A 21525-nucleotide genomic window follows, 5' to 3' on the forward strand; every position below is an offset into this window, starting at 1 on the left:
AGGCAATGGGGACGTGCTTCTTGGTCTGCACACAATTTGAAATTGTATTAACACACAGGAGGATTTCTGAGGAACTGCTAAATATAAAAGCGGTCCGCAAAGCCTTTCAGGGATTATTTCTTACCTGCGCAAAAAAAGAACAAGATAATTCACAAATGTAAATTTGCAATAAGCTGCTCTGTAATTCATTTTATACCCCATTTATCTTACAGGAAGCACTTTCACAGCATAAACTATGCAGCAGCAGTGCCATCAAAGACATCAAACCCCTCCTCAGGAGGTTATTTCACTCTAAGTGGAGCAGGTAAAATGTTGCCCGCAGTGGCACTTGCTGCTGAATCTACCATTTGGATCTGGTCCTGGAAAGGCTACATGTTTGACATCACTGGCCTGTACAGGCCATGCTCCAACAATAAAGTTGCAAACATGGCCCAGTACACACCGGTTATGCCAGTATTGCTGAATCTGCTTTGCCGTATAAACAGGGCGGATGTGACCTTGATTTTTCAGATGTCGGCCATCTGGAGAGAGACACCAAAGACTGGACATTCCTGATACAAAATTAAGAACTGGAGAGACATCATCTAAGGCGTGGAGATGCCGGTGTTGGACTGGGGCGGACAAATGTAAGAAGTCACACAACACCAGGTTATAGTCCAACAGTTTTATTTGAAATCACAAGCTTTCGGAACACTGCTCCTTCGTCAGGTGAAGTGAAGAGATGCATAAAGACACAGCTTATATAGTCAGAATAATGCAGGTGATTACAGGTAATCTTTCTAACTGCCATTTATCACACCTCGGCAGAGAGATAATCACAGCAATCAAAGGTGTGAATGGTGTCCAAACAGGTCAGTCAGGAAAACATTACATCAAAGAACAATGAGGTGGGGTCACAAGGGGTCAAATGTTGCAGATGCTGGGGTCTGTATGAAAAACAAAAAACAGACAAAAAAAACTTTTTTTTGCTGGAAATCACAGCAGGTCCGGCCGCATCTGTGTAGAGAGAACAAGCCAATGATGACTCAAGTCTGGATGACCCTATGTCAGGTGGGGTTACATGTAGCGTGACATGAACCCAAGATCCCGGTTGAGGCCGTCCTCATGAGTGCGGAACTTGGCTATCAGTTTCTGCTCGACGATTTTGCGTTGTCGTGTGTCTCGAAGGCCGCCTTGGAGAATGCTTACCCGAAGATCGGAGGCTGAATGTCCTTGATTGCTGAAGTGTTCCCCGACTGGGAGGGAACACTCCTGCCTGGCGATTGTTGCGCAGTGTCCGTTCATCCGTTGTCGCAGTGTCTGCATGGTCTCGCCGATGTACCATGCTCCGGGGCATCCTTTCTTGCAATGTATGAGGTAGACAACGTTGGCCGAGTCACATGAGTATGTACCATGTACCTGGTGGGTGGTGTCCTCACGTGTGATGATGGTATCTGTGTTGATGATCTGGCATGTCTTGCAGAGGTTGCCGTGGCAGGGTTGTGTGGTGTCGTGGTCGCTGTTCTCCTGAAAGCTGGGTAATTTGCTGCGAACGATGGTCTGTTTGAGGTTAGGCGGCTGTTTGAAGGCGAGTAGTGGAGGCATGGGGATGGCCTTAGCGAGGTGTTCATCATCATCGATGACATGTTAAAGGCTGCGAAGAACATGGCGTAGTTTCTCTGCTCCGGGGAAGTACTGGACGACGAAGGGTACTCTTTGGTTGTGTCCCATGTTTGTCTTCTGAGGAGGTCTATGCGATTTTTTGCTGTGGCCCGTCGGAACTGTCGATCAACGAGTCGAGCGTCATATCCCGTTCTTACGAGGGCGTCTTTCCCCAGTCGGGGAACACTTCAGCAGTCAAGGACATTCAGCCTCCGATCTTCGGGTAAGCATTCTCCAAGGTGGCCTTCGAGACACATGACAACGCAAAATCGTAGAGCAGAAACTGATAGCCAAGTTCCGCACTCATGAGGACGGCCTCAACCGGGATCTTGGGTTCATGTCACGCTACATGTAACCCCACCTGACGTAGGGTCATCCAGACTCGAGTCGTCATTGGCTTGTTCTCTCTGCACAGATGCGGCCGGACCTGCTGTGATTTCCAGCAAAAAAAAGTTTTTTTGCCTGTTTTTTGTTTTTCATACAGACCCCAGCTTCTGCAACATTTGACCCCTTGTGACCCCACCTCATTGTTCTTTGATGTAATGTTTTCCTGACTGACCTGTTTGGACACCATTCACACCTTTGATTGCTGTGATTATCTCTCTGCCGAGGTGTGATAAATGGCAGTTAGAAAGATTACCTGTAATCATCTGGCATTATTCTCTGACTATATAAGCTGTGTCTTTATGCATCTCTTCACTTCACCTGACGAAGGAGCAGCGCTCCGAAAGCTTGTGATTTCAAATAAAACTGTTGGACTATAACCTGGTGTTGTGTGACTTCTTACAATCATCTAAGGCAGTTTGGCACAGCTCTTAGCAGTCACTGGCACTTTTACATTGGTGCTTGGGGTTCCAGGAAGGCCACTGCTTAAATAGAAACCCACAATCTATGAGCAACGTTCTTCCATTTTACTGCACCTGTGAATCTTGGTCCATTAGATGGCCAACATTGAGCTTAGAACCTTCTACACCTCTCAACTCGACTCTGACTACGAAAAGATCCCAGGCACCTTCTAAGTTAGTGTGCTAATGGTGACAACTTCCTTTTATGCATTCCTAGGGTTCGGCGCACTGGGATTGGGGGGGGGGGTCTTGGGAACACTAAAGAGGGAGGTTCGATGATCATTGGATCACTGAATGATGATTCCTGGATTCTGGCAGAAAGGGAGAAGGAGGTCTCAAGGTCTGGAGGCAGCCCTACAATGTGGGAATGGGGGGGCGTGGTCCGAGGAGAGGTTTCATGGAATTCCAGCAGGACTGGGGAAGAGGTTTTGAAGCAATGCAGTGCGTACTCCAACTGCTAAAAATTTAATATTCAATGTCAGGAGGGCCAAGAGGCAGATCATGGACATTTTAAAACATGCTGCCAATTAAAACTGGATTGGTTTCTGACTCGTATAATAGCAAAATATTGCGGATGCTGGAAATCTGAAATAACAACAGAAAATGCTGGAAATACTCAGCAGGCCAGGCAGCATCCATGGAGAGAGAAACAGAGTTAACGTTTCAGGTCTGGGACCTGTTAAGTCCGTGAATGATTGTTTTCACTCCTGCTGGTCCGTGTCTCAAACAAGTCTTTACTGGTGGAAGTCAATAGCGAAACTAACAAACAGAGGCTCTCTAGCGCCTTTTATACAGGGGTGGTCACTGACGGTACTGCAGTCTGAGACCAGTTATTCTCTTAAAGGTACATACACAACAATTCCTCCCCTTTTAGATAAACAGTACATAACATTCATTGAACAACTAAATGATAACTAATTACAATCACAATTACGGTTGCTAGATACATTGGTTAAGTTTAAGCAATTATAAGTTCAGTCTTTGAGGAGGCTTCCTGATTCTGTCTGGATAACGCCTCTTTCGGGTATCAGGTTCTTCTGGCAATGTTGAGTCGAGATCAATGTCGTTGTTTGGTTCATCTGCTTCCAATATCACCGATTCTGCGGTAGCTGCAATTGGTACGTCGATTTCATTGCCAGGTGTATCAGATCGTGGTGTGGAGTTGACGTTTTCCAGTGACTCTAGAATCTGGTCAGCATGGCGTCTTACAATGCTCTCTCCAACGTCCACAGTATACATGAGAGGTCCTTGCCGTGTACAAATCGTTCCTGGCTGCCATTTCTCAGTGCGGTAGTCCCGGGCCAAAACTGGTTGACCTATCTTAAAACTCCTGGTCGGCCTTTCATTCATATTCTGAAACTGCCTGTTCTCCACATCTCTTCAGACGTTTGGCTTAACCAAATCCAAGCGGCATCGTAGTCTTCGATTGAAGAACATCATGGCTGGAGTTTGGTTGGTAACCGCATGTGTCGCATTCCGGTAGGCAAACAAGAAGTTGTCCACCTTGTGTTGTAGGAGTATATCTTCATTACACATTGCCTTGATAGCCTTCTTGAATGTTTGGACAAACCTCTCGGCCAATCCATTAGCGGCTGGATGATATGGGGCAGATGTGTAATGCTTAACGCCATTGTTCTTTAAGAACCTCCGGAACTCTTCAGACACAAACTGTGGTCCATTGTCAGAGCAAATCTGTTCAGGCAGCCCATTCCTGGCGAATATGGTTCGCAAAACTGTGCTCGTTTTTTCCGTGGTGGTTGAGGACATTTTTATTACCTCTGGCCACTTTGAATGTGCATCCACCGCAATTAAAAACATCGAGTCCATGAAGGGACCAGCAAAATCAATGTGCACCCTTTGCCATGGAGATGAGGGCCACTCCCATGGATGCAGAGGAGCTTGTGGTGGGGCGTTTTGGACCTTCTGGCATCCTGCACAGCTCTTGGTCATCTCTTCGATTTCTCTATCAATTCCCGGCCACCACACAAACGCTCTGGCTAAGTTCTTCATTTTTACCCCACCCAGATGACCCTCATGAAGCTCATTGAGCACTCTATCCGTCAACTTAGGTGGAATTACTACTCTGGATTCACACATCAAGGTTCCTCTGCACACTGACAGCTGTTCCCTTCTCGGCGAGAATGCTGGCAGCAGTGGTTTGCCATGTGCTGGCCATCCCTTCACCGTTAAATCATAGACCCGTGATAGTGTCGGGTCATTCCGTGTTTCCTTTTCTATGTTTGCATTCGTCACAGGGAGACATTCGACTATGGTCGAGTGGAATAACTCCATTGGATCCACTGCAAGGTCGTCTTCTTCCACCGTCGGCAACGGTAGGCGTGACAATCCATCAGCATTTCCATGCTGTTTAGTTCCTTTGTACTCGATGTCATATTGGTGTGCCCCTAGGAAAAGGGACCATCTCTGCAGCCGTTGTGCCGTCATTATCGGTACGCCCTTCTGAGGGTTGAAAATAGAGACAAGAGGTTGATGATTGGTTAGTAGAGTAAATTTTTGACCGTGCAGATAGTGATTGAACTTCTTCACCCCCCACACTAGGCTGAGGGCCTCTCTGTCAATCTGGGCGTAGTTACGCTCGGCAGAAGTTAACGAGCGTGACGCAAAAGCTATCGGCCTCTCTAAACCATCAAGGAATTTATGTGACAGTACCGCCCCAATGCCGTAGGGAGACGCATCACACGCCAGCCTGATTGGCAGTGCTGGGTTGTAGTGAGCCAATACTTCCCTTGAAGTGATTAAGTCCTTACTCTTCTGAAAAGCACGCTTACAATCATCGCTCCATTTCCATGCTACCCCCGTTCGTAGCAGGGCGTTCAGTGGGTGCAAAATTGTCGACAAATTCGGCAAAAACTTATGATAGTAATTCACCAACCCGAGGAATGACCTCAGTTGCGACACATTTTCAGGCGCTGGGGCCTTAACAACCGCTTCGATTTTGTCAGGGGACTTATGTAACCCCTCTTCATCAATTACGTGGCCACAATACGATATCTGTTTCTTTAAAAATTCGCACTTGGGGCTGTTGGCTCGCAGCCCATGTTCCCGTAGTCTAGTGAGCACCTGTTCTAGGTTGTTAAGGTGTTCACTGTCATCTTCACCTGTTACAAGGATGTCGTCCAAGTAACACTGAGTCCCCGGAATCCCTTGCAGGACTTGTTCCATCGCTCTTTGCCATATCGCCGGAGCTGATGCTACTCCGAATACCAATCGATGATATTGGTAAAGACCTTTGTGAGTGTTTATCGTGAGATACTTCCTAGAGGACTCTTCAACCTCCATCTGCAAATATGCTTGTGCTAGGTCAATTTTTGTAAAACGCTTCCCTCCAGACAGTGAGGCGAAGATGTCTTCTATCCTTGGAAGAGGATATTGTACTGTGCGAAGGACAGGGTTCACCGTCACCTTGAAATCTCCACAGATGCGAATCTTCCTTGGCTCTCCGGGCTTATTGCTTAACGTTTTCTTCATGACAGGAACGATGGGTGTCGCCCACTCGCTCCAGTCGACCTTAGACAACGCGCCCGCCTTCTCCAGATTCTCCAGCTCTGCCTCGACGGCTGTGCGAATTGCATATGGTACCGGTCTTGCTTTGAAAAACTTGGGAGCTGCATTCTCTTCTATTTTTATCGAGGCGGTTACGCCTTTAAGCGTGCCAAGTTCTTGTTGAAATACCTCTTTGGCGTTAGCTAAGATTGTTGACAATCGTCCAGGAGTGACGTCTTCATCTTTTTTACCGTCCACCGTCATTGCATGAATGGAATGCCAATCTAAGTTTATCTTCCTGATCCATTCCCGTCCCAATAACGGTGGTCCACCATTTGGCAGTATGTAGAGATACAATTTCCGTATTTTCTTGCCATTGTATTCGACAGGCACCCTTATTTTTCCTCTGGGGTATACTTTTTGCCCCGTATACGTCGTCAAGACGATGGATGTCTCTCTCAAGGGTATGTGTGAAAATAGCCGCTCGTAGTCTCGTCAATTCATGACGGTTAGCGCTGATCCTGTATCCAATTCCATTTTAACTTGGGACCCTGCTATCGTGAGGGTGACCCAAATGGTTCGGTGATCCTCTTTTGCGATTACATTGTGAAGTTTAAGACAGCTTAGTCTCCTGTTTCCGGATTCACTATCGCTCATCTGATCTTCGGAACTACTGTCCGTCATCTTTTGTACTTTCTTGTACGGTTCCTTAGTAGCCTTTTTGTTGTCGCTGGTCTTCTTCCCAGACCTGCAAACTCATGCAATGTGTCCAATCTTCCCGCATTGTCTGCATATTTTGTCTTTGGACCAGCAGTCCTTCTGGTCATGGTTAGTTCTGCCGCAGCGATAACATTTTGCAAATCCCCGTGTCATTTCGTGGGTGCCGTATTCCTGTGGTTTTTGTTGAATTTCTGCAGCTCCCCTGGCTGCTGCTTCATACGATACTGCCACGCTGAAAGCCTTATCTAGCGTCAGCTCTTTTTCTGAGAGTAACTTCTTCTGTGTTCCTTCACTCAGGAGTCCACAGACAAATTTGTCCCGTAGGGTATCTGCCAGTCCTGCTCCGAACTGGCAGTGCTTTGATAGCTTGCGTAGTTCCGTAAGATACTCAGCATTGCTCTCATCTTTGTGCTGAGTTCTCCTGTGGAATTTAAATCTTTCTGCTATCAACAGCGGTGCAGGGTTTAAGTGTTCCTGTAGAACAGCAACAATTTTGTTAAAGCTCTTCGCCTTCGGTTTGGCTGGAGTAATCAGGTCCCGCAATAGGCCGTACGTTCTAGCGCCCATTAAGTTTAGCAATATCGATGCCTTTTTCCCCTCCGCTATTTCGTTAGCCTCGAAATATATCTCGACTCTTTCCACATACGTGGTCCAGTCCTCTAATGTATTATCAAAAGCAGTGATACAGCCAGTCTTCGGCATCTTGCAAATCTAAAATGGCGCCTCCCGCGCTTTGCCTTCTTCCCCGATTTAACAAAATGGCGCCTCCCGCGCTTTGCCTTCTTCCCCGCTGTTGTTAGCGCTGCTTTCCACGGTTTCTTGCGCGTTAAATATTGATTCTTTTTCTTTTATTATTTTCCCGTCGTGGAGCGGACCCTCTGGGACACTTCCCTCCCTCTTCTTAGGTCCGAACGCTGCCTGGCTTCGAAGCACCGGCCGCGCCCTGTGTGCTCCACCCTCTCTCTCTCTCTTTGCTTCCCGACTCGCTGCCCGGCCCCGTTGAAAAGCCACCCGATCGAGCTTCAGCCCGCCGCAGCCCAGGAAGGATCAGAGCACTACCTGCCACCAGCCCGATTAGCTGGGAAACCACAGACCGAGGAACCCAGCCTGGCTCTGAACAGTCTCTCCTGCAAGTTTTCAAACCGATGATTGACGGTCGACGCCCGTTTCCCGAGTTTCTTTGGACTCTATTTTTTTTTTCTTTCTTCTGGCTCCGACCTTCAACAACGTCGTCTGAGGTGCTGCCGAGTTGCAGGTAAGTTCGTTTCTTATTCGTCGCCAGTGTTAAGTCCGTGAATGATTGAGACACGGACCAGCAGGAGTGAAAACAAACAAGTCTTTACTGGTGGAAGTCAATAGCGAAACTAACAAACAGAGGCTCTCTAGCGCCTTTTATACAGGGGTGGTCACTGCCGGTACTGCAGCCTGAGACCAGTTATTCTCTTAAAGGTACATACACAACAGGACCCTTCATCAGAACTCTGAAACATTAACTCTGTTTCTCTCTCCACGGATGCTGCCTGGCCTGCTGAGTATTTCCAGCATTTTCTGTTGTTATTTTGGTTTCTGACTCTCTCCCTCTGGGTAACTCTCTCCTTGACTCTTGGCTCCTCTATTCTGTCTGTCTCACAGTTTCTATCATTCTCTCTAAGTAGGCCTATCCTCTTGTTTTGTTCCATTTTGTACATGCATTTTTAAGCATGTGCAATTATGACTTGTTGGTTTTATACAGTGTGCGACAGCTGTACAGTAGCATAGTGGTTATGTTATTGGATTAGTAATCCAAAGGCCTGGACTAATGATCTGGAGACGCGAGTTCAAATCCCACCACAGCAGCTGTTAATTAAGTAAATCTGTAATGGCGACTACCGGATTGTTGTAAAAACCCATCTGGTTCACTAATGTTCTTTAGGGAAGGAAACCTTACCTGGTCTGGCCTATCTCCAGACCTACAGCAATGTGTTTGACTCTTAACTGCCCTCTGAAATGGCCTAGCAAGCCACTCAATTGTAACAAACCGCTACAAAGACTACAGCGGTTCAACAAGGTGGCTCACCATCATCTCAAGGGCAATTAGGGATGGGTAATAAATGCCAGTTTTGTCCCACAGCCCCTGAATGAAATTTTAATTGCTGTTCCTTGATCCATTCTCTTGGGGTTGCGATCATTTAAAAATGATTTCATCTCCCTTATTTTTAATCACTTAATTTCACAATTAATCGACACCTGACGAAAGGTCATCGAGCTGAAACATTAACTCTGTTTCTCTCTCCACAGATGCTGCCTGACCTGTTGAATATCTCCAGCATTTTCTGTTTTTATTATATGGACTGATAGCAGTCATCCACTCCTTTAGTTGCCCCTCACATATACGATCAAGTTCTTACTACGGCCCAACAGTCAGAATTATTCTCCATGCCAAACTGACTCATAAACACAGTTCGAAGAGAAACACACTACTGTTGGAAATCATTTTAACCAAAATAGCAAATAACTTGTTACTTGTACTAAAGGATTGCATATTTTAAGCATTTGTATTTCAAGTATCTCTGCATCTCTTATCCAACACCACTCCCCTCTCCTCCTCCCACCCCACCCCAAGAAAATAGTTCCTTTTGGGCGATAATGAAAAATAGGCATCAAATGAATTTTCATGTCAAAAATTCAGTGAACTAATTTACAAGTTATCCACATTTTATTTTAATGTTATTTTTTTTCTATTTGCCAATGAGAAAAATTTAAATAAGGTTTGCAGTACTCGTTATAATTAAAAAGTTCAACAAATTCGAGAGGAAAAATTGTTAAAAGTACAATTAACTGTAAAAAAAAAGGGACACTTTCTAAATAGACTGTAATAGGCAAAACAGTTACTTTGTCTTCTTACAAAGGCCTTCTAGTATAACTACAGATACATGCCTGTTAAAGTCAGCCGCACACATTGTTAAAGAGTAGGGGGGTCCAATAAATCCTGAGTGACACCGGAAGAGGGGACTTTGTTGTGATGTGCTGAAGCTGAACGCACTCTCAGTTCATTGTGCGTAACCCACTGCATTTTTTTTTAATTAAAAGGGTTTTAAATGCAGTGACATCTGCACTTAGTCTTTCAGTCCCCTCAATAGCCATCACATCGTTAACCATCTGTATAGCATTAGCCCCGTCATGCCCATTATTTTGCTACAACCCTTTTCTCAAATTCAACCAATTGAACCCGGCTCATAGGACTATAGGTCCAAGGTCCCCTGAACTTTTAATCCTTCACAGTTTGCCATCAGCAATTTTTTTTAAAACCATGCCCAACTCAGCAACGAATGAGGGAGCTTTTATTTGCCCAGGACCTGTTTTTTCATGACTTCGAGGAAGAAATTACTTATTTAGAGGCTGCTGTGATAGTGGTATATTAGTCTACTAAAATGCCTCCAGATCTGGGATATAAATTAATGTTCCTTTCATCTTAAGTCCCATTTTAGGTTTTTTTTCCAAACCGTTTTAGCAACTCCCAAATGCAATTTTCAGAGCAGGAACGTCCCCATGAACCAGCCACACAAGAATTAATTCCTTCCCCCCACAATGCACAATAACTTCCCTTCAAGTGAGAATGCAGCAAACACTCACTTAACCTTCCCTTTAGTACAAATGAACTGGAAATTCTAGTTTCTGTTCAATTAGAAGCACGGTCCAGTTCATTTAGATTAGTACCTTCTTTGCACTTAGATAAAAAAGGTTAAAACTGGCTTGGATCAGGGACGGAGATGCAAGGATAGGGAACTGATGAAGCAAGACAAATCAGAGATTAAATTTCAAGTTACAATGTGAAATAAGCATAGTCAATGCATCATCAGCATAACATGCCTTGTGATCTTATAAGTGCCATGATTCATCATCCAGATAAGTAAACTTTGAAGCTGATATTAAAAGATAAATCACACATACAGAAAATCTGCGTTGCCCATGACTGAATGTAATTCTGCCTTTGAAACAAAAAAGCAAATTTATGTACTGATGTTGGCAATCATGGTTCCTCTAATGGGCCAATTCTCAATTTCAGCCGTATCACTGGAAAAATCTGACACTTCCCCACAGAATGGCAGAGAAAACAAAATCTAAGGACGTCAATCCACATCGCTTTCTTTTGCGTTTTCCACCGAAGCAGGGAGGAAATGAAACCCCCATCAACAGAAACACGTTGCCTGCCTGCCCTCTCAGCCGACTAATTATTGCGGTTTATCCTTTTTTTTCCCTTCTGGTCCCCGTGTTTCTCTCTTTCCTTCACTTAGGGAAAAGCTCACAGTGAATTACAAGATAATTATACATGAGAAGGGCCTTTTGAAGCATCTTAATTCATCCAGCTAGAAAGACCCTAAAGTCACCTAATTATGGTATCCAATTATTTCTTAAACGATTCCAAGGTTTTAAGAACATAAGAACATGAGAAATAGGAGCAGGAGTCGGCCATACGGCCCTTCCAGCCTGCTTCGCCATTCAATAAGATCATGGCTGATCTTCTACCTCAACTCCACTTTCCCGCCCAATCCCCATATCCCTTGATTCCCCTAGAGTCCAAAAATCTATCGATCTCAGCCTTGAATATACTCAACGACTGAGCCTCCACAGCCCTCTGGGGCAGAGAATTCCAAAGATTCACCACTCTCTGAGTGAAGAAATTCCTCATCTCAGTCTTAAATGGCCGACCCCTTATCCTGAGACTGTGACCCCTGGTTCTAGACTCTCCAGCCAGGGGAAACAACCTTGTTAGATCCGTGGTTCAGTGGATAAATAATTACACGGATGCTGTACATAAACAAATAACAGGTCTTTACTGGAGGAGGGTAATCTCTAGACTGGGGTACAGAGGCATGCGCACAGCTTATATACCGGTGTGGTCACTGCCGGTACTACAGTATACAGGAGCTGTAAAAAGTAGTTCTGACTTAAAGCACATACACTACAATTCCTCCCTTTTTAGATTAATAATATCCCCTTAATATTCAAATAACAATTACATTTTTACATGTACATTCAATAACAAAAGTCCATTTATAGATTCAGTCTTTGGGGCGGCTTCCTGACCCTTTCGGGATAGCGCCTTTCCGGAGGTTCTTGTTCTTGGTGCAGAGGCGATTCTGACCCCCTTTCATCGGGTTCCACTGCTACGGGGTCTGAAGTAGATGCTACCGGTATGTCGGGTTCATCCCCAGGTACTCGAGACATGCGGTTGACGCATTCCTGTGACGCTAAGATCTGATCGACGTGGTGTCTCACAATGTTCTCCCCGACATCCACTGTGTACATTAATGGCCCCTGCCTTGTACATATCGTTCCGGGTTGCCATTTCTCTGTTCGATAGTCACGGGCCAAGACTGGTTGCCCTACATTGAAGCTCCTTGTCGGCTTCTCGTTGATGTGCTGGAATTGTTTGTCCTCAACATTTCTTCGCACATTTGGTCTGAGCAAGTCCAGACGAGATCTCAACCTTCGGTTAAAGAACATCATGGCCGGGGTCTGGTTGGTAACTGCATGTGTCGCGTTTCGGTAGGCTAATAAGAAATTGTCTATCTTATGCTGTAGTGGAATTTCATCGTCGCACATGGCCTTTATCGCCTTCTTAAAGGTTTGTACGAACCTCTCAGCCAATCCATTGGTGGCTGGATGATACGGGGCGGATGTGTAATGCCTTACCCCATTCCTTTTCATGAATTTTTGGAACTCGTCGGACACAAACTGTGGTCCATTATCAGAGCAGATCTGCTCTGGCAACCCGTTTCTGGCAAATATGGTCCGTAGGACTGCAATCGTTTTCTCTGTAGTGGTTGAAGACATCTTTATCACCTCAGGCCACTTCGAATGAGCATCCACTGCTATTAAGAACATTGAGTCCATGAATGGACCAGCAAAATCAATATGCACCCGTTGCCATGGAGAGGAGGGCCACTCCCATGGGTGTAGAGGGGCATGTGGTGGTGCATTTTGGACCTTCTGGCATCCTAAGCAGCTCTTAGTTAGGTCTTCGATTTGTTGATCGATTCCCGGCCACCACACATAAGCCCTAGCTAGGCTTTTCATTTTCACTCCCCCCAGATGACCTTCATGTAGCTCATTTAGCACTCTCTCCCTTAACTTGGGTGGAATCACCACTCTGGATCCACACATCACTGTCCCCTGGCATACTGACAGCTGTTCTCTTCTGGATGAGAATGCTGGCAACAGTGAGTCGCCATGTGTTGGCCATCCCCTCACCGTCAATTCATATACCCGTGACAGCGTCGGATCATTGCGGGTCTCCTTCTCTATATCCGCGTTTGTTACTGGCAATCGTTCAATTATCGATGAATAAAATATCTCGATAGGGTCCACTGCTGGTGCTTCCTCCACAGTAGGCAGTGGCAGGCACGATAGCCCATCAGCGTTCCCATGCTGTCTCGTGCCTTTATATTCTATTTCATATTGATTCGCCCCTAGAAACAGGGACCATCTTGGTAACCGCTGTGCAGTCATTACTGGCACGCCCTTCTTAGGATTAAAGATGGAGACAAGTGGTTGGTGGTCAGTCAGCAAGGTTGAATTTTTTTACTCCCCATACTAGGTTGAGGGCCTCCCTGTCAATCTGGGCGTAGTTGCGCTCGGCTGAGGTTAGTGACCGAGACACAAAGGCTACTGGCCTCTCCAGCCCGTCTGGGAATTTGTGCAACAGCACCACTCCAATGCCGTAGGGTGATGCATCACATGCCAAACGAATTGGTAGTGCTGGGTTGAAATGGGCCAACACCTCTTTTGATGTGATCAATTCTTTACACTTCTGGAAAGCCCGTCTACGTTCGTCATCCCACTTCCATGGTACCCCTGTTTGCAGTAGGGTGTTCAGCGGGTGTAATACCGTAGACAAATTTGGTAAGAACTTGTGGTAATAGTTTACCAGCCCGAGGAACGACCTCAGTTGTGACACATTTTCCGGTGCTGGAGCCTTGACTACTGCCTCTATCTTGTCAGGGGACTTATGTAACCCCTCTTCATCGATGACGTGGCCGCAATATGAGATCTGTTTCTGGAAAAACTCGCACTTGTAGCGATTAGCTCGTAGCCCATATTCCTTTAATCTGGCGAGCACCTTCTCCAAGTTAGCGAGGTGATCACCGTCATTTTCGCCCGTGACCAAGATGTCGTCCAAATAACACTGGGTCCCTGGAATCCCTTGCAGGACCTGATCCATCGCCCTTTGCCAGATAGCCGGAGGCGAGGCTACTCCAAACACCAGCCGGTTGTATTGATAGAGACCTTTATGAGTGTTGATCGTAAGGTAATGTTTCGAAGCTTCTTCTACCTCCATTTGCAAGTACGCCTGGGCTAGATCAATTTTGGTGAAGCGTTTACCACCAGATAGTGAGGCGAAAATATCCTCAATTCGTGGAAGCGGATATTGCACCGTGTGAAGGACTAGGTTCACTGTTACCTTAAAATCCCCACAGATGCGGACCTTCTTTGGTTCCCCAGGCGTATTACTCAACGACCTCTTCATTACAGGAACGATGGATGTAGCCCACTCGCTCCAGTTCACTTTGGACAGTACTCCTGAACGTTCCAACCCTTCCAGCTCTGCTTCAACCGCTGGTCTGATCGCATAAGGCACTGGTCTGGCCTTCAGAAACTTTGGGCTTGCATTATCCTCTATTTTAATTGTTGCTGTTATTCCTTTTAGTGTTCCTAGTCCCTCCTGGAACACTTCTTTTGCGTCAGTTAGCATTTTTGACAGTCGTCCAGGTGTGACGTCGTCATCCTTTTTGGCCTCCACCTTCAGTGCCTGTATGGAATGCCAATCTAAATGTATCTTCCGGATCCATTCACGTCCTAGCAGTGGTGGTCCTCCATTTGGCAATACATATATATCCATTTTAGGTATTTCCTGACCTTTATATGTCACTTTCACCCTTATTTTTCCTTTGGGGTAGACTTTTTGCCCCGTATACGTCTTCAAGACAATCTCTGTAGCTTTCAAGGGTATGTGTGAAAATAGCTGCTTGTAGTCTCTTTGATTTATGACTGTTAGAGCTGACCCTGTGTCCAATTCCATTTCCACTTGGACTCCGTCTATCTTGAGTGTAACCCAGATAGTCTGGTGATCCTCCATTTCGGTTACATTATGTAGTTTCAGACAACCCAGCTCCTTGCTTCCGGAGTCTGTGTCACTTTTCTGTTCGTCTGAACCACTGTCCATCACCTGGTGTACCTTTTTGTACTTCTCCTGTGGAGATTTCTTACTGTTGGTTTTCTTCCCAGACCTGCAGACTCTTGCTATGTGTCCTGCTTTCCCACACTGTCTGCACACTTGGTCCTTGAACCAACAATCTTTCTGGTCATGTGTTGTTCTGCCGCAGCGATAGCACTTCCCTGTTCCATAGGTCATTTCGTTGGTGCCATATTCTTGCGGTCTCCGTTGTATCTCTGCAGCGCCCCTTGCGGCTGCTTCGTGTGATACTGCCATACTGAAAGCTTTGTCCAGCGTAAGGTCCTTTTCTGATAGAAGCCGTTTCTGGGTTCCTTCACTTTGTAGCCCACACACAAACTTGTCCCTTAACGTGTCTGCTAGTCCCGCTCCAAACTGGCAGTATTTCAATAGCTTGCGCAGTTCCGTTAGGTACTCAGCATTGCTTTCGTCTTTGTGTTGGTTCCTTTTATGGAACTTAAATCGTTCTGCTATCAGCAGCGGTGTGGGGTTTAAGTGGTCCTGTAGGATTTCTACTATGCTTTCAAAATTCTTGTTTACCGGCTTCTCTGGGGTTATTAGATTTCGCAGTAACCCATAAGTTTTTGCACCCATGGAATTTAACAGAACCAGTGCTTTATTAGCATCTGGCACTTCATTCGCCTGCAGTACACCTCAATACGTTCCACATATGTCGCCCAATCTTCGACTTCATTGTCGAACGTAGAGATACTGCCACTCTTCGGCATCCTTGGTTGTGCGTTATCACCAATGGCGCCTCCCGCGCTTCCCCTTCCGCTGGCACAAAATGGCGTCTCCCGCGCTTTCCCTGCTTCTCCGCGGCTCAATGGCGTCTCCCCTTGCTTCGCCCCGCCCCGCAGACCCTGATCAGCCCGTGATCCCTGGCTGTGCTCTGCGCGTTCTTCTCTTGATATTTGTCGACGCCGCTCAGTCTAGAACCCGGCTGTTTCTTACCCTCTCTCTCTCCGGTTTGCAGTATTTTTCCTCGACGCAGCTCGGTGATCAACCCCCGGCTGCGCCCTGCTCTCTTCACCCTCTTTCTTACCCCGTCGACGCTGCCCGGCCCTCTCTCTCTGCCGTCGGTCGGCTCCAGCCGCCGCTGCTCGGGAAAGGTCTGCTCTGGACCTGTCGTCGGTCTCTTACTGCTCGTTGTGGCTGGGGAACCAAGCCCGGCTCTCCACAGCCTCCCCAGCGAAGTTGGATCTCTGCCTGACTGCTGGGCGGTTGCTCGCGGTCGACGCCCGTGTCCCTGGACTCGACTATTTTTTTTTTTTTATGTTGCAGGTAGATTCGCATCAACACTCGTCGCCACTGTTAGATCCGTGGTTCAGTGGATAAATAATTACACGGATGCTGTACATAAACAAATAACAGGTCTTTACTGGAGGAGGGTAATCTCTAGACTGGGGTACAGAGGCATGCGCACAGCTTATACACCGGTGTGGTCACTGCCGGTACTACAGTATACAGGAGCTGTAAAAAGTAGTTCTGACTTAAAGCACATGCACTACAAACCTCTCAGCATCTACCCTGTCAATCCCCTTCAGAATCTTCTATGTTTCAATGTGATCACCTCTCATTCTTCTAAACTCCAGCGAGAGTATAGGCCCAATCTACTCAATCTCTCCTCATAGGACAACCCTCTCATCCCAGGGATCAATCTAGTGAACCTTTGTTGCACCACCTCTAAGGCAAGTATATCCTTCTTTAGATAAGGAAACCAAAACTGTGCACAGTATTCCAGGTGTGGTCTCACCAAAGCCCTGTACAACTGTAGTTTTCAACTCCACTACTCCATCTCGGAGTCCATTCCTTGTGTTGATCACTCCTTGTGTGAAGAATAATTTCCTGACATCCATAGTAAATTTACGTTTTACTAGTTTAAACCTGTATTACTTTGTCCTACTATCACAATTTAATTTTAATATTTCAGATTTTCCTTTTTACCGCCCCCCCCCCCCCCGCCCCCCACACACACACTTTGCAATGTTATGGGCCAGAAATTTGGGGTGCAGAGTACACTCCCTGTGCCTGAATGGTGAGGCCCGGTGCTCCACCGCTATTGAGCATCATTTCAACGCAGCCGGCGAGGCGATGAGAGCCTGTCGGCGAAGAGGAGTGCGTGCTCGGGCCGCTGCTGGCGTCACACCGGCCCACAGGTAAGTGGGTCCGGGGTCCTTCAACCACATATCTAACCTAATTTGTAAACTTTGAAATAGGTCACTGCTTCAATCACCGACATTCCACAGCCTCGCAACCCTCTGCGTAAAAAAAACGTTTCACCTCCTCAATCACTGGAAATGGTCAGTTTCTATCTGCTTTGTTCCACTGGCTTCATATCCGCCTCATAATCTCCACTGTCCTAAAGAAAACAGCCCCAAAGTCATGCATATTTGTATTTCCTCATACTAGGCAGCATCCGAGTGAGTCTGCACCAAACCCTCTCTATTGCCTCAACATCCTTCCTATAATAAGGAGCCCAAAACATGCACAGAGTACTCCAACCCTCATTTTGCTAAAAATGTATATAGATTTAGCATTACATCTTGATTTTTACATTCTATACCTGTTGCCATAAAACCCAGTATTCCATCAGCTTTTTTATGGCCTTATCCATAGAAATCCCAAATTCCTCTGCTCTTCCACATCACCCAGCTTTCTCCCATTCGAAGTACATTACTTCTTTTTTTAAACCAAAATGTACCACCTCACATTTACTGATATTAAATTCCATCTACCACTTTTTGTCCCATTCCACCATCTGCTTGAAGCTTTCTTCGGTCCTCAAAGTTATTTACTATGCCTCCTATTTTACTATCCTCTGCAAAGTTGGTCATGAACTGCAGGATGAAGGGATGACTGAGCGAACTAAGGAATTTCACAGTTTTGAGGTCCTGGGAAAGAATGAGTTAAGGATAAGAGACCGTGACAGGTATGGATTTCAACCCAGCGATACTTATAGCCCAATACAAATGCACAATACTGCGGATGCTGGAAATCTGAAACATAAACAGAAAATGCTGGAAATACTCAGCAGGTCAGACAGCAACTGTGGAGAGATACGTATAGCCTCATTTGATCAGTATCTTCCTGTTTCCCATTTCAACCTGACGTGTTACACAGAAACATAGAAGATAGGAGGAGTAGGCCATTCGGCCCCTCGAGCCTGCTCTGCCATTCAATGCGATCATGGCTGATCATCCAAATTCAGTACCCTGTCCCTGCTTTCTCCCCATATCCCTTGATCCCTTTAGCCTTAAGAAATATATCCAACTCCTTCTTGAATATATTTAATGAATTGGCCTCAACTGTCTTCTGTGGTAGAGAATTCCACAGGTTCACCACTCTCTGGGTGAAGAAATTCCTCCTCATCTCTGTCCTAAATGGCTTACCCCTTATCCTTAGACTGTGACCCCTGGTTCTGGACTCCCCCGCCATCGGGAACAGCCTTCCTGCATCTAGTCTGTCCAGTCCTGTTAGAATGTTATAAGTTTCAATGAGATCCCCTCTCATTCTTCTAAACTCTAGTGAATATAAGCCTAATCGACCCAATCTCTCCTCATACGTCATTCCTGCCATCCCAGATGTCAGTCTGGTGAATCTTCGCTGCACTCCCTCCGTGGCAAGAACATCCTTCCTTGTCTAATCTTACTTGGAACAATAACAAGAACCCCCTAGTGCTCTGCAATTCTGCAGCATTGCTTGCCAAACTAACTGCAGACGTTCTACCAACTGCACCCCCCCACAATGGAAAACCCATTTTTACCTTTAATAAAATAAAGAACTCAAAATGGCCACTGGGTTGTAGAACTGCTTTGTCTGCACTTCAAACTAGCACTTGATATCCATGAACCAATCAGATGGCAGCACAGCAAAGAACAGAGGGAAAATAATCAAGGCGTTGACAAGCTCTGGGGAGCATATAAAAGGCCAGCTCTCGGATACAGTTCCACTATTGCTCTGCAGGACTTACAACAATAACCGTTCATGAACAGCACCATCTACTAAAGATTACCATTCTACTGCTAAAGGTACTTTTTTTTTTAAATTAAGGGACGTTTTACTACGTTAAAGGCGCTATATAAATGCAAGTTGTTATTTAACTTAACTTCCTACAGATCTGTTATATATGTGATTTAATATACCATTTAAGTTTATTTTTAATACTTTTTTCTTGTGTCGTGCTCTAAAAAAAAACATAGAAAATAGGTCCCAAGGTGTTTCACAGAGGCATAATCAGACAAAGCTGTACGCCAAGGCAGAGAATGAGATATTAGGAGGGGTGAGCAAAAGCTTGGTCAAAAAGGTGGGTTTTCAGGAGGGTTTTAAAAGGTGGAGAGGCAGAGTGGTTTAGGGAGACTAATTCAGAGCATGGAACCTAGAGGGCTGATGGCACAGACAGCAATGGTGGGGCAAAGAGAGGGGGCATGCACAAGAAGCCAATGTCAGAGAAATGGAGAGTTCTGGGGGAGTTGGAGGAGGCTCCAGAGAGAGAGAGGAGCAAGGCCATGAAGGGAGTTAAACGTGAAGCTGAGAATTTTAAATTGGTGGCATTGGGGACAGGGAGCCAACGTAGGTCTGCAAGGAGTGACGGGTGAACGGGATTTGTTGCAGGATAGGATACGGACAGCCGAGTTTTGGTTGAGGTGAGGTTTACAGAACATGAGAGGGTGGGAGGCCGGCCGGGGGGGCATTGGAATAGTTGAGTCTGGAGGTGAAAAAAAGCACGGATTGGAGTTTCAGCAGCCGATGGGCTGAGGTAGGCGCTAAAGTGGGCAATGTTAAGAGGTGGAAGTAGGCGGTCTTTATAACGGAGAGGATAGGGGGTCAGAAGCTCAACTCACCCATGCCTTTGGATGAAGTTGCCAAGGGGCAGCATGCAGATGAGGAAGAGGAGGGGGACAAGGATCGATTCTTGGGGGATTGTGAGGGTAGGAAGAGAAGCCGAAATAACAACAGAAAACGCTGGAAAAACTCAGCAGGCCAGGCAGCTTCCGTGGAGAAAGAAACAGAGTTAGCGTTTCAGGTCGAAGACCTTTCGTCAGAACTGGAAAAAAAGCAGGAAATGGAAAGCAAGTTTAGGGGCTGGGAAAAGGAGACGATTGGAAAGAAAATGATCTTTAAGTGAACATGTTTTTCCTTTATGATAATGTTCTAAGGATTGTGTTAGCAATTTGTGGGTGTAATAAGTGGATACATATTAAAATTGACACGTTTTTTGTTTGCTTTTTTCCGCAAAATGATGTTATGTCAATATCCCGTCTGTTTTATTTTTCAATTGTAATGATATGCTGCCCAGAGGTTGTCAGCAGCTTATTTGTTATTTTCCTGCCACTCTTCACTGTTACAATATCTTTAAGATATAAATGTGTAGACCACATAGTAATGTGCCTCAAATTGGATCGACCCACGACAGAATCCACATTCTTTCTCTGCAGAACTTGGTCGAGCTGTCACAGAAACTGGCTTTGCGGTACCACAGAACTCTAAAAGACCCTGGTAATAAATGAGCTTCAGTCTTTAAAAATCCTTTTCCTGTCAATTTTTCCCCTCTTTTTCTGGGTTATGGTTCCATGGAGTCAGCCATTGTCCAAGTCATCATTTTTCATATGTAAGCCGAGACAATGAGCATCAGCAGGACAGATTACCGTGTTTTGGGTCGGGGTGGGGGTGGAAGGAGAAGGGCATTACAGCCAAGTCAGATCAGGTCTCACTTGACTGTAACAGGCGTCAATATACCAGAAGCAGGAACCCTAGATGAATTTCTTACTAGCACCACAACGCAGAAGGCAGTTGTAATGTACCTACCGCCGCCACCCCGATTAGATCGGCTGACGCAGCACAGTCTGTTGATCGAACCTGGGTCATTCCTGGTCTGGATATCGCAACCACTCACTACCTTAACTACGGGAGCTTGACACATGCATCTGGCACACTGTAGGCTTAATACAAATGTCAAAACCTATTTACAGACATATTGCGGAAAGGAGAATTGGGTAATAGTCTCAGCGGTTCAGTGAAAACACTTAACAAATCAAATGGAAAAATACATGACAAAAAGGTATTGTAAATAGTCCCGGAGCTATCCACGCAGACTCAAAAATATTCATCGGCATAAAGTCTAGCGGCCATGGGCAAAACATGACAGTCGAGAGAAAGTGAGTGGGAACTTGGGATAGAATAATCATTTTCAAATTATCATTTTTGAGACACACACACACGCACGCACGCATCTGGAGCCAAGAAATAAAAATAGCAAATCATGAAAGTGCACAAGAGGTCCACAGCATCATACTGACTTTATCTTTCAGATGTTGATCAAGGGGAAGATGAGGAGAAACATTTTTTACACGAGTTGTTCTGATCTGCAATGCATTCCCTGAAAGGGTGGTGGAAGCAGATTCAATAGAACAGGGGGCGGAGTGGGACTAATTGGAGAGCTCTTTCAAAGAGCCGGCACAGACACAATGGGCCGAATGGCCTCCTTCTGTGCTGTAATATTCTATGTTGCTGTGAATTTCCAGAACTTTGTAATTTCCCCGCACACCGCCCCCCCGCAAGATTTTCAGCACGAACATCCCTCAACTTGATGAGCACCAA

The 21525-nt window shown here is 45.8% G+C and overlaps 2 protein-coding genes across 2 annotated transcripts in view; one reads left to right on the forward strand and one right to left on the reverse strand.

The window, feature by feature from the left end:
• Nucleotides 1-21525, reverse strand: part of LOC147092941 (ADP-ribose glycohydrolase MACROD1-like) — a 1295420-nt gene that overhangs the window by 1228551 nt on the left and 45344 nt on the right. The window lies entirely within an intron of this gene.
• Nucleotides 18859-21525, forward strand: part of LOC147092943 (RILP-like protein 2) — a 42787-nt gene continuing 40120 nt past the window's right edge. The window contains exon 1 of the mRNA XM_085976269.1: nt 18859-18956. The gene's annotated coding sequence lies outside the window, so the exon portion shown is untranslated. The remainder of the gene's footprint in view (nt 18957-21525) is intronic.

Source organism: Somniosus microcephalus, unplaced genomic scaffold (genome assembly GCF_052327205.1).
Source record: "Somniosus microcephalus isolate GS21.2 unplaced genomic scaffold, FLI_Smic_1.0 unresolved_chr2, whole genome shotgun sequence".
Taxonomy (NCBI): Eukaryota; Metazoa; Chordata; class Chondrichthyes; order Squaliformes; family Somniosidae; genus Somniosus; species Somniosus microcephalus.